The 11,167-nt window shown below is 35.2% G+C and overlaps 1 protein-coding gene across 2 annotated transcripts in view; it reads left to right on the top strand.

Moving 5' to 3' along the window:
* Positions 1-1,823: 1,823 nt before the first annotated feature.
* LOC114872807 (semaphorin-1A-like) overlaps positions 1,824-11,167 on the top strand; it is a 125,139-nt gene continuing 115,795 nt past the window's right edge. For both annotated transcript variants that reach the window (XM_029180418.2, XM_029180417.2), the window contains exon 1: positions 1,824-2,113. The gene's annotated coding sequence lies outside the window, so the exon portion shown is untranslated. The remainder of the gene's footprint in view (positions 2,114-11,167) is intronic.

The raw sequence follows: 11,167 nt of genomic DNA, 5'->3' as shown, positions 1-11,167 counted from the left end.
CGTATGTTTTTCTTTTTTTGTTTTGTTAGTACATTGCAAATTGGTATCTGTAATAATATTGAAATAACAATGTTAATAAAATCCTATAGAAATTACCGTAAAATTATGTTCACTTATTTGTGATCCTTTCTTTTTCAGAATCTGAAGAATTTAACCCAGTTCCTTGATTAATGGACCTCATTAACCCTTTCCTTGATGAAGGATTATTATAATCACCATTAAGTGATAATAATTGAAGGCTAAGGATGATTAGAGGTACTCACCAAAAATCAAAATTATCTTTCATAATTTTTTGTGAAAAAATCATGAAGTATATGAAAAATTTTATATAGCCATTTTGTTGTATATTTCTTAAGGTATATTAAAATATATATATATATTTTTTTTATTGAACAAAATGGCGAAATTACACTAGCCTCAAGGTGGCTATGTTTAGGCACTCTTTTTAGAAATAGTCAACTGGAGGCAGCTGAAACTATGCCATTTTGTTGAGAACAGAAAATTCCAAAATATTTGGATATACCTTAAGATGTATAGAATAAATGACTTATAACAGATTTCCAAATCACTTCATCATTTCTTCAGAAAAAAGATGATGAAAAAAATAGCTGATTTTTCAAATTTAAATTCATTTGATTCTCCACATTTATTAATATTTTTCATGATCCGCAAGTATTTCCTTAGCAAAAATAAAAATTACAATTCTAATTGTTTTTCTAGCTCTTGAGAAGGCTTTCAATCTCAAAGTTATCTTTGAGGCTTATTTTGAAGCCTTCTGTTGGGTCGATTGAATTCTTTTCACCAGACTGGAGCGAGCCGGTGGTCGTCCCCCAGAGTGGTTTTAAATTTCAAGAGGGTAAAACGCTTGTTCTTGCAATTATTAGGTCACCCGATAATATCCTATCAATCATCAAAAAATGATGAAACGACTCAATAGTTAGCATTGCTTGTCTTTTCGAAGGTCAATGCGTTTCTAGGCAGAAGGAAACGTGGGGCTGGACTTGGCTCAGCACCTTCGCAGCTCACCTGCGCTGAAACCTGATGCCGACGATAAAAATGAGAACAGGTTACGCGGCAGGCCGAGTCTCTGGCTAAGCTGTACCTCGAAGCAGCCTACAAAGCTACTTCAGGAAGGTAAGCAAAATTTTACGCTACCGTCTTGTATTCTTCAACATCTGACCTTTGTATAAGCTATGGATTAGTAGAGAAAGAATTGGCGCTCTTATGTTTTAATATTTATTGCGAGCGAACGGGTGAAGAAAATGGAGCATTACAATTTTAAATCGCTTTATTAGCAACAGCCACGCCCTCCGCGTGCAGCGTCACGCAGTCTGCTGAACAATCGTACTGCTTCTATGCGTCGCCTACGTAGGCGTCCATTGCGGTATAATTTACACAAAGAATACATTTACAAAAAATTCAGACGCAAGTACGAACAATAATTATTCTGATACACCATATTTCGGGAAGAAATGATAAGCTCAGTATTTGAAAGAAAATTAAAAAATTCAAGAAAATACTCGTGAAATCTTTTAGATGAACTTATTATCTTATTATACGGTGGAGGCGAGTAATTGTACCATGAATCGCGCGCGTAAGGTGTAATTTATCAAGAGGATTTAAATAAGATTTTATACATTGTCCGAACAAGTGTCCAGGGTCTTTGATCGGACACGGTATTGCGTGCAGTGTATTGAGGAATCGTCGAAGGCCGAAGAAGGGAGCGAAGAATAGTTCGGAAAGAGTGGCGGGAATGGCCGAGCGTCAGCGGAGCGGGTCTAAGGGAAGGGGTGGGGTACAGCGGGAAACGGAGTCGGCAGTGACGGCAGTTGCGTCTCGACCAGCGCGCGCGTCGTTTCGTTTCGTCTTGTGTGTGTAATCTCTCGTGTAATTTACCGAAGCTTTTTTTACGTGTCCAACAAAATTCCTTTTTTTTGTTTTGTGCCGTGATTCAGATTCCAACAGGACAGTGTATTCGGTGGTGTTTTTTAGTGTTACTTTTCTGTGTTTTAACGTTCGTACCGTGCCACCGTAGAGGAATTTTTTTGTGTTATAAAAGGATTGTTGCTTTTGGACGAATACAACCCAGTACCCGATCCAGATTACGTTTCTGGTGAGTGAAAAATACGCATTTACTACTGGCGTAATTAAGAATGCGAGTAGCGTGTAAGAGCTGCACGGCGTTTGGCACGAACGGCAAATAACGGTTGGTTTATTCTCGTCCCCTTTGTCATAAATAGTAAATACACGTGTGCAGTAACGACGCCGTGGCGCGTCACTAGCGTGCGTTAGCGTGGCCACTACGGTCAAAAACTGAACGCATTTTCACTTGAGAATCTCTCTCCTCTCATTCATCTGAAGAAGCAAAAACAGCTAAATATTATTTCAAACTGTGTTTTTCCGAGCCAAAGTTTTCGAAAATGTAAACAAGCACGTGAATAATCACCATCATTCGTGTTATTGTTACTCAAATACGTTCCACGTATGTATTCTTCGCGTTTTATTTCCCTTCGGGCGTGTTCGGTCCGCGACGCGTCGCGATCGGGTGTTTTCGTAGCGTTATTAGAGACATCGGTATGTCACGGTAGTGTTTAACGAGGCAAATTCTCTTCCAATCTTTCCAACGTGACACGCTGAAGGTGAACAATGAAAAATAAAGCGTATACGTGTGCGACGGAAGTTTAGAAAGTCGCCTTGCATATGTATACACGTTGACTGGCTATACCGGCCATTCTGTACGACTCTAGAACCGGTTTCGTGCTTATTGCTCGACGGGCCCCACGAACGTAACGACGCGTGGTGGCTGAACACGATAAGCTTCGAGTCACGGTGGGCCTTTACCAGGCTCAAAGAAAACATCCCAAATGTTATTGACGCTATACGGGGCTTTAGGAAAATAGAGTTTAATATTTTGAGTATGAATTTTTATAAAGATTTAAAACTTCATTTGATCGAAACGGTATTAGGTAATTGGAAATACAGTTTATCCTTGAACATCTTAGAGGTTAGGACGTTGACCTCAAATTACCTTCGAAGGTAAACAAATGTGTGTAACAGTATAAGAAGAATCATAATTAATACGATATACATATAGTAAATGTTATACAAAAATGATATGGATACTCATAAATTTGATTCTTCCGTATTTGCATATTTTGATAGACAATATATCATTACTTTCTCTTTTCATTAGGTAGTCGAAGAAATGCATAATATATTTCCGTAAGTACGACGGCTTCTTCGGCTTTTTTCGTAACTTTCTCTCGTTGAAGAGACCTGTAAATGTTTGATGAAAGTTCGTGGATCACGCGAAAGGTTACTGTACATATTTCTTTAACAAACATGACATACTTTACTCGTCCCAATGCAAAGCCTGCTGTTTACCTCCACCAAAGCGTTCTTTCTTAGGTTGTAAAGGGGCTGAACGAATCGAAAATATTGTTAGTATTTGAAACGTGTTAACCATTAGGCTTTATTTTGAATTTGAATTTCCCGCGCTTCTCTAAATTTGAAATAATACATATGGGGGTCAGAATAATTAACTGGATTCTAAGTTAAATAATAAATATAATACTTGGAATATTTAATTAAGTATTAAAATTCCGTATGAATTAATTCGATTTCAAATTTAAATATTTTCCGCGCTCTTATGGCGGGAAAATTTCTCATTTTCAAATGCATCAAATTAATTTGTATATTTATAATATGAAGTTAAATCAAAATTTTCATTTTTAATCGAATAAGGGTTTAATAAAAAGTTCTAACGAATAGTTTTAACATGGTTCTCGTTGTTGAAACAAGTTTTGTTTATGTAAATGATTTGATCTGGATTCGCGTGGAAGTTTTTTCTTGCTTGATATCTATGCATAATGTATGCCGACGATTAATCAGGATCCTAGTATGCTCGACAATCTTAATCGTTCACTGTAAAGTTGGCGTTATTCCATTCTGGTCATTTGTCACGGTCGAGAGTTGATACCCAGCCACTGTGAACAGACGATTCATGTAAATCCGAGAAGCTGAGCGGTTTTCATATTATTCTAATTGGCAAACTTTGACTTCTGCTAGAAATTTATGAACACTCTTCTTGCCCTGCTGAACACGTATAAATCCTGTCTAGGCAACGATGATTTATCGTTCAACGTATTCTTACGCCTTGCATTTATTAAGCTCGCTCTGTTAAATATCGGAGATTTAACGGCATTTTGTTGGATATCAGCCCTCGGATGCATTATGCAAAAGCAGTGGCTGGTTTTGCTACAATTTTGTTTGGTTGAAAGAACTTTATTTTGGTTTTATAAAATCTCTGCTATTTTCTGGGAATTTAATTAGGTTAATCGGAAATTTAGTACTTAGTACATCAATGGTAGCCAAATAAAGGATAGGTTGTTGTAAATAGCTCATTTTGAAATGTGAAAATTCTAATGTAATTTCATCACAGAAAAGAATCTCTAAATGGCACCTGTGGTACATCTAATTAAAGCTTGAAGTATGCTCTAAATTACGGTATTCATGCGCCATTATCATTCTTAATATTAGCGAAGTTAGAAATTTGAAAAGATAAAATTATTAGATTGTTGCATTTCATATGGTCCATTTTCACATGGTTACATTTTTTTAAATAACTTTGCTTATACTAAGAATATCAACGAAGCATTTATGTAGTTATTTTCATGAAGTTTTAAGTTTTAATTTGGTATATCACAAGTGCCATTTTGAAAAACTTTTCTTTCATGAAATTGTATTAGAATTTCCACATTGGAAAATGGTATAAAATTATAAGATCTACTACCTTCAAAAGGCATTCAAAAAATTTCTTAATTTTCTATTATAACAAATAATTATTTCCTTCTGTAAATCTTGCTTTTCTCTTTAACACGTATTTACATGGGACAAGGTGGTGGTCACGTTAGGTATCGCCTCCTCTTCGGTCATTAATGTCATCGTGAACAGCTGATACCGACGACACGGGTAGACTATTCATGCTGAAGCAGAGAATCGTGTAGGTTGAGACTCGCGGAAGAGAAAGTGGATGGTTATACGTTCATATATAACGTTGAAACACGCGGACATTCGCCAACGAGGACTGCTGCTCCTCTAACTCTTTTCCTGTTCTCGATTTGGAACCGTCTAGACAAAACATTCTTCTTTTCTTTTTTAATTCCCTCTCGTCCCGATGGACGGTGATACCAGAGCAAAGAGGCGAAGCTGATACTCGGAATCGTGCCAAGTAGATAAATATACATAGGATGAAGAGGATCAACGAATAATATTTTTTTCTCTTAAACCCTGAAGTAAATGGAATATCCGTTATATACCTTTTATTCTACATATTTTAAGCTACGTAAGAATATTTTTAGATTTTCTACACTCAATAAAATGGCGGAGATACAGCTGCCTCAAGACAGACACTCTCTTTTCAGAGGTAGTCATCTTCAGACAACAGTAATTTCTCAATTTTGTCGAATAAAAAGAAATCTAAAAATATCTTTGCACAGCTTAAGATATATGCAACAAAATGGCTATAATGGATTTTTTATTTACTTGATGACGTAGGAGAAAAAAAATGAGGAAGAATGATTTTGACTTGAAAGGTTTAATGTTGGTCTCTCTTCATGATCCGTCCTCTAAAAATTTATTTTATTCATTTTATGTCCTTGAATTGCATAACTTAAAATATTTCTACAGCATTGAATACTAAATTGAAATAATTGCAAAATGGTAGTTAATAATGTATTCATAAACAGATGCAGTAGAAACAAGGTACTCCTCTTGTGTAAGCAAGAGAATGACCCGATACTCTTACCTACTGTTTTTCCTTCATTGAATAAGTATGAGGAGCAACTGCATCACTGATATCCTTGCTCCGCTATTGATTTTTCAATAAATATTCTTATCTGCGTATCATCATTATTCTCTTCCGTATCTCATTACAATATTCATGATTGTATTCTTCATTCTATTTGTTCATCGTGAAGAAACAGGTTTATTTCATTATTTTCTTTGACCTTTGTAAAATTTTAATTAAATTATTCCAGTAAGAATTTCCCGCGCTTTCAGAGGACTTCTAGCATTCTGTTTTCTAAAAATTTTTAGACGTTTTTTCATTCTCTTTGATACGCGAGCAGGCTTCGGTCGTTCTCGTCGAGTACAATTTCCATTACGGTGGTGTCCTGTCTTGCTTGCTCTCACTTTAATGGCGAACGAGTACGGGTCTGTACTAGCCAGCTCTGTCATCGGTTGCCAGAACGGTCGAGCGTGAAGGTAGAAGATCGGGGCGGGAAGAGGCCATTATATACCCACCGAGAAGTAAGAAACGAGCAGCGTGGGCCAGGTACACTCTAGTTGAGAAATTCTACTGCTGGCTTTTTTGACCCATCGTGTTCTTTTTATAGCTGGTTGTTATTAGGATCTTTGAGGTTTCTTTTTTTACCCAGGGCAAGGGGATTTCATAAAGATAGAAATTAGTGGGCAAGGCTTAGGAAGAAGAAGTAGGGTGATTTGGAAATGGGAATCATCTGACGCCATTTCATGACTGAAAAGTTTCTCAACATGGCACTTATGGTGCCTCAATTTAAAGCTTAAAATTTGCCTTAAATTATGGTATAAGTGCGCTTTTACTACTCTTAATATTGATAAACTTTTAAAAGAACACTATGAAATTGTTGTAAATCAAATATCTAAATTTTGAATGTGAACATTCTAATTTAATTTCATGAATGAAAAGTATCTCCAAATATCACTCATGATACCACAATTTAAAGCTTAAGCTTTTCTCGAGATTTCTATATAAACGATCCTAGAATATTCCTAGTATTAACAAAGTTATGAATTTAAAAAAAATCCTATTAGACATAAAAGTATTTTAAAATGGCACTTGTCCTATATCAATTTAAAGCTTAAAGGTTAATGAAAAAGATGGACAGGTGTACTATAGCATTACACAATTTGACCATTCAATTCGGCCCACGCGAAATGGAGCAATATCTTCTCATTGGTTGGATGACATAAAAAGAAAAGAATAAACGATCGTTGTGTCTCATGGTGTCGAAAACGAAATCTTTTCGTCACGAGAGGAAAAAGTTTCCACTTGGACTTTCACGTGGCTTTATGGCAGGTAATTGGACGGTGGATTCGTTTCGGTCAAAGCTGGTACATACGGGGACACCTAACCGACCGGTCTTGAATGAGACTTACTTTCGCAAACGGTTTTACGTAATCCTTTTTATCCATTCGACGTTTATACGATTTTTCCATCACTGTTTTCGAGGAGTGATAGTTTTCATAATTTTTACTGGTTACTGGGGATCAAGTCTAGTTCAATTATTTTAGGGTCGTAATCTACACACCTTTGTGTTTGGAATTTAAAGGAGGTCATTATAGAGATCAGAAATATCATTTTTCTATATGATATTTTCCTGTTGCATTTATTTTATTGGGAATATTATTTTTCTGACCCCGTCTCCTTTTGATTCTCTGTCGCATTCCAACAGGTGCGAAACGCGTCACTGCACCCTGAATCAAGAGACACGCTTTTATCACGTACATGCAGACGCATTGGCTGCGCGTGATGGCTTGTTCTAGGGTGAACAAATCCCTTCCTTTGTATCCGTCGGCACGGAAAATTCTTGGCTACTCCGCTAATCCGACGAATCGTTGCTTCCGGACGAACAATCTTCCCTTTGCTAACTTACCTTTTCGTGGTCTTGCATAGTTATGCAACTGCATGTCCTTACCACCCAAGGAGACTTTTGTCACTGTTCTGGAAAGGTTTTACAAAACAGGTGTACCAAGTTAAAGTATCTTAAGAATAAGAGAAAATGGTCGGGGGTAACATTTGTGTCCAGGTCAAAGAGTTTCATTCATTTATCTTTATTTTTTTTTTAAACTTTTTATAGCGGTCATTCATCTTAGAAAAATCATCTTCATTTTGGCTTAACATTGATTATCTAATATCTAATACATTTATACAATTTTTTTGATATTTATTTATAAACAAATAAATATAAATATACTCAGAGGTTAGTGTGCACTGTAAAATGGTCGCTGGTCGTGTTATTTATGCCGTGGACTGTACACTGGCGAATGGTTAGCCTTGAAGTTTACTATGGCTGATGCTTTCTACCATCTCGTTGGTCTGCTACACTGCGGACATTTCGTGGTGTTATTCCAATTGAACTTTTCATTCAATAAGAAAATTCGAAATAATAATTTTGCACGATGCGGGGAGAGAATAGCCGGTACAATTTATGCGTTGCTTAGCGCTTTAATACAGAGACAGGGTAACCATTTTACGTGAATTATACCCAACATAAACATCCTGCATTTAATCATTCCTTTGACTCAGCGCGATATTATTTGTCGTTTATGTGTTTCCTGTGTAAAGCGCTATGTTATCCCGTCTGCTCGGGAAACAAGTTATACGTATTGTACGAGTAATTAGTAAAAAAGCAATAATGATAATTGTTACTGTTGCGTATCACTAATAATGGATCAAAGGGACCATTAATCCCTCGTTTAGATTTGATTACGACTAATTAAATTTTCAAATTTGACCCTTTTAATGACTAATTACAACATTTTGGAATTGTCTTTAATAGTACGCTGTTCTCAACACTCGATATCGCGTGGACAGTTTTGAGAGTGAACTATTTAGAATTTTGTTTAATTTATTAAATTTGTATTTGGTATCATTAATGACTCCTGCATCATTCAAGGTGCGAACAATGACCAATTTTGATAGGCACACAATCTATAATCTCCAGTTTGGTAGAGTCTGGTGCACATCCACGTGTTCTAGTAACTTTAGGGTGAAACTGTGGGGTTGGAGAAAGTTTCTAGCAACGCAGGCTAGTATATGTTCAGGTTATTACCTAGGCACCTACTTTAACGCGTTTACGTAGGGTCTGTGAAACATGTTACAGAAATTTCTGACGTTGATGGTGTTTGAAGGAATTTGAGGTCGCGCTGGTAGTTTGATTCGTTTTCTTGTTTAACTTTGCGCTTCTGTCAGCTACCGCTAAGTCATCGTTGCTTCGGTAAGATTACTGAAACTGAACTTTGAGTTCTTGAATCATTCAAAAATTTATTTTATCTTTCAGTAGAAACGTGCATTGAAACTGATTCTGGCTTCGTAATTTTTTTTGAAAAAATCTTAAAATAAATGGAAAATTTATTATATGTATACATTTTATTCTACATACTTTAAGATATAGAAGAATATTTTTTAATCTTTTGTATTTAATAAAGTGGCAGAGCTACAGCTGTTTCAAAGGCAGACACTTTTTTTCAGAAGTAGTCATCTTGAGATACCTGTAACTCCGCCATTTTCTTGAATATAGAAAATCTAAAAATACCTTCTTATACCTTAAGATTTGTATAACAAGCTGGCTATAATGGATTTTTTATTTACATCATGATTTAAAAGAAAAAAAGCTCAAAGTAGTCTCTCTCTATGGTCGCGGTCCAAAAATATGTTTCGTTCAGTTACTCTCCTTAAAGTGCTTTGATATTCTTAGCGCAAGACAGAATATTGTAAGCATGAATTGGCGGATAAGAAAGAGGATGGTATACCGTTAGACGTACTTACTTATGGTTGTTGCACGCTCGTTTCCGGTCTTTTACCATGGATGATGGTTTCCAAGGAATGCTTGCATTCAATCACTTCACCATCGAATAATATTTGAAATGTATCATTCAGTGTTTCATCATTATTTCCAATATTGTTTAATACGACGAAAGATGAAACTCCATAAATTGTTTTAATGTTGAAATTTCATCAGAAGCCGTAGAAATATTGTTATCGAATAAAATATTATTAAAACGTAGCTTTTCAAATTCAAAGTTATCGAAAAAATAAAAAATTTCGAAAGGAAACTGTAATAATAAATTTTCCACCTTCAGTTCTTGACAAGTGCAATTTTTTATTTTTATCATCGATTCTGTAAAACAGAATCGAATGAAACCAATAATGTAGTGGATCGTTTTAAAACCGTAGAGACACATTTTTTTGTTTTTGTTTTAACAAGGTAGAATCGTATGAAACAGATGCGTATTGGTTTTACGCGAGAATCGATGAAAATTTGTGAGTTTTGTAGAAAAATGATAAACTGGATGTCGAATATATCATGATAAATGCAAATTGGGAAATAAAGTGGGTTTTATTAAAATTCATGTCGAAACAAAATGTTTATTCGTTATTATTTATTTACTTGATTTACTTCGTAGAGACAAAAAATTATTGAGAAACTTTGTTATTTTCGTTTTATTGATCTTCGTGAGACGACTTTTTTTTTTAATCGCGATTTGAAAGTTTCGTTTCATCGTTTCGACTAATTGCTTGGCCGGTCGCTTTAATTGTTACACGATCGATCCTGGTCGCGTGAGACCATTTTAAATTCGAGACCAGGCTTTAACAAAAGTTTTCAAGCAGTTTGAGACTATGGCTGATTGAATGAAACGTTTCGTCATGAATTAAAAGAAAAAGAAATTATGAATCTCATCAGCTTTTCTTTCATTTGCAGTCTCAGCAGAATTCATGACATAAAATTGTTACAGAATTATACTTGCGATGTACCAAATTGAAGCTTAAAATTTACTGAAAATTACCGCATGAATGTACCGCGGAGATTGTTAACAGAAGTATGAAAATAATTAAAAAAGAAAGGCTATGAAATTGGCGCCTATTAAATATGCAGATTTGATACGGTGGAAATTCTGTTGAAAATTCATGACAGAAAAGTATCTTAAAAATACACTTATGAGCCATTAAATTAAAGCTTAAATCTTTCCAAAAATTTCTATATAAGCGCCACTTCAATATTGGGAATATAAATTAACTAAAAAAATATATATATAAAGAAAGCTATTAAAGTATTAAATCATTCCATTTACAATAATCTGATAATTATTAATACCTTTGATCCTGTGCAACAATAGAGAATTTCAAAATTTATGTTACAGTAATTTCTCATTTAATCACAATCGTTAAAAGAGCAGAATTTCCCGTTCGGTGTGTTTCTACATAAATCATAATTTGATTGGCCCAATTAAGTGAGTAGTGATAGTCGACGCCAATCGGTTTATCATATTTATATCTCTCAACAGAGATATCGCGGAAAAACGATGCAGTATCTGCACCGTAAAAAATTGATACCGATACATTTCT

Source organism: Osmia bicornis, chromosome 1 (genome assembly GCF_907164935.1).
Source record: "Osmia bicornis bicornis chromosome 1, iOsmBic2.1, whole genome shotgun sequence".
Taxonomy (NCBI): domain Eukaryota; kingdom Metazoa; phylum Arthropoda; class Insecta; order Hymenoptera; family Megachilidae; genus Osmia; species Osmia bicornis.
This window is presented reverse-complemented; position numbering and strand designations above follow the sequence as displayed.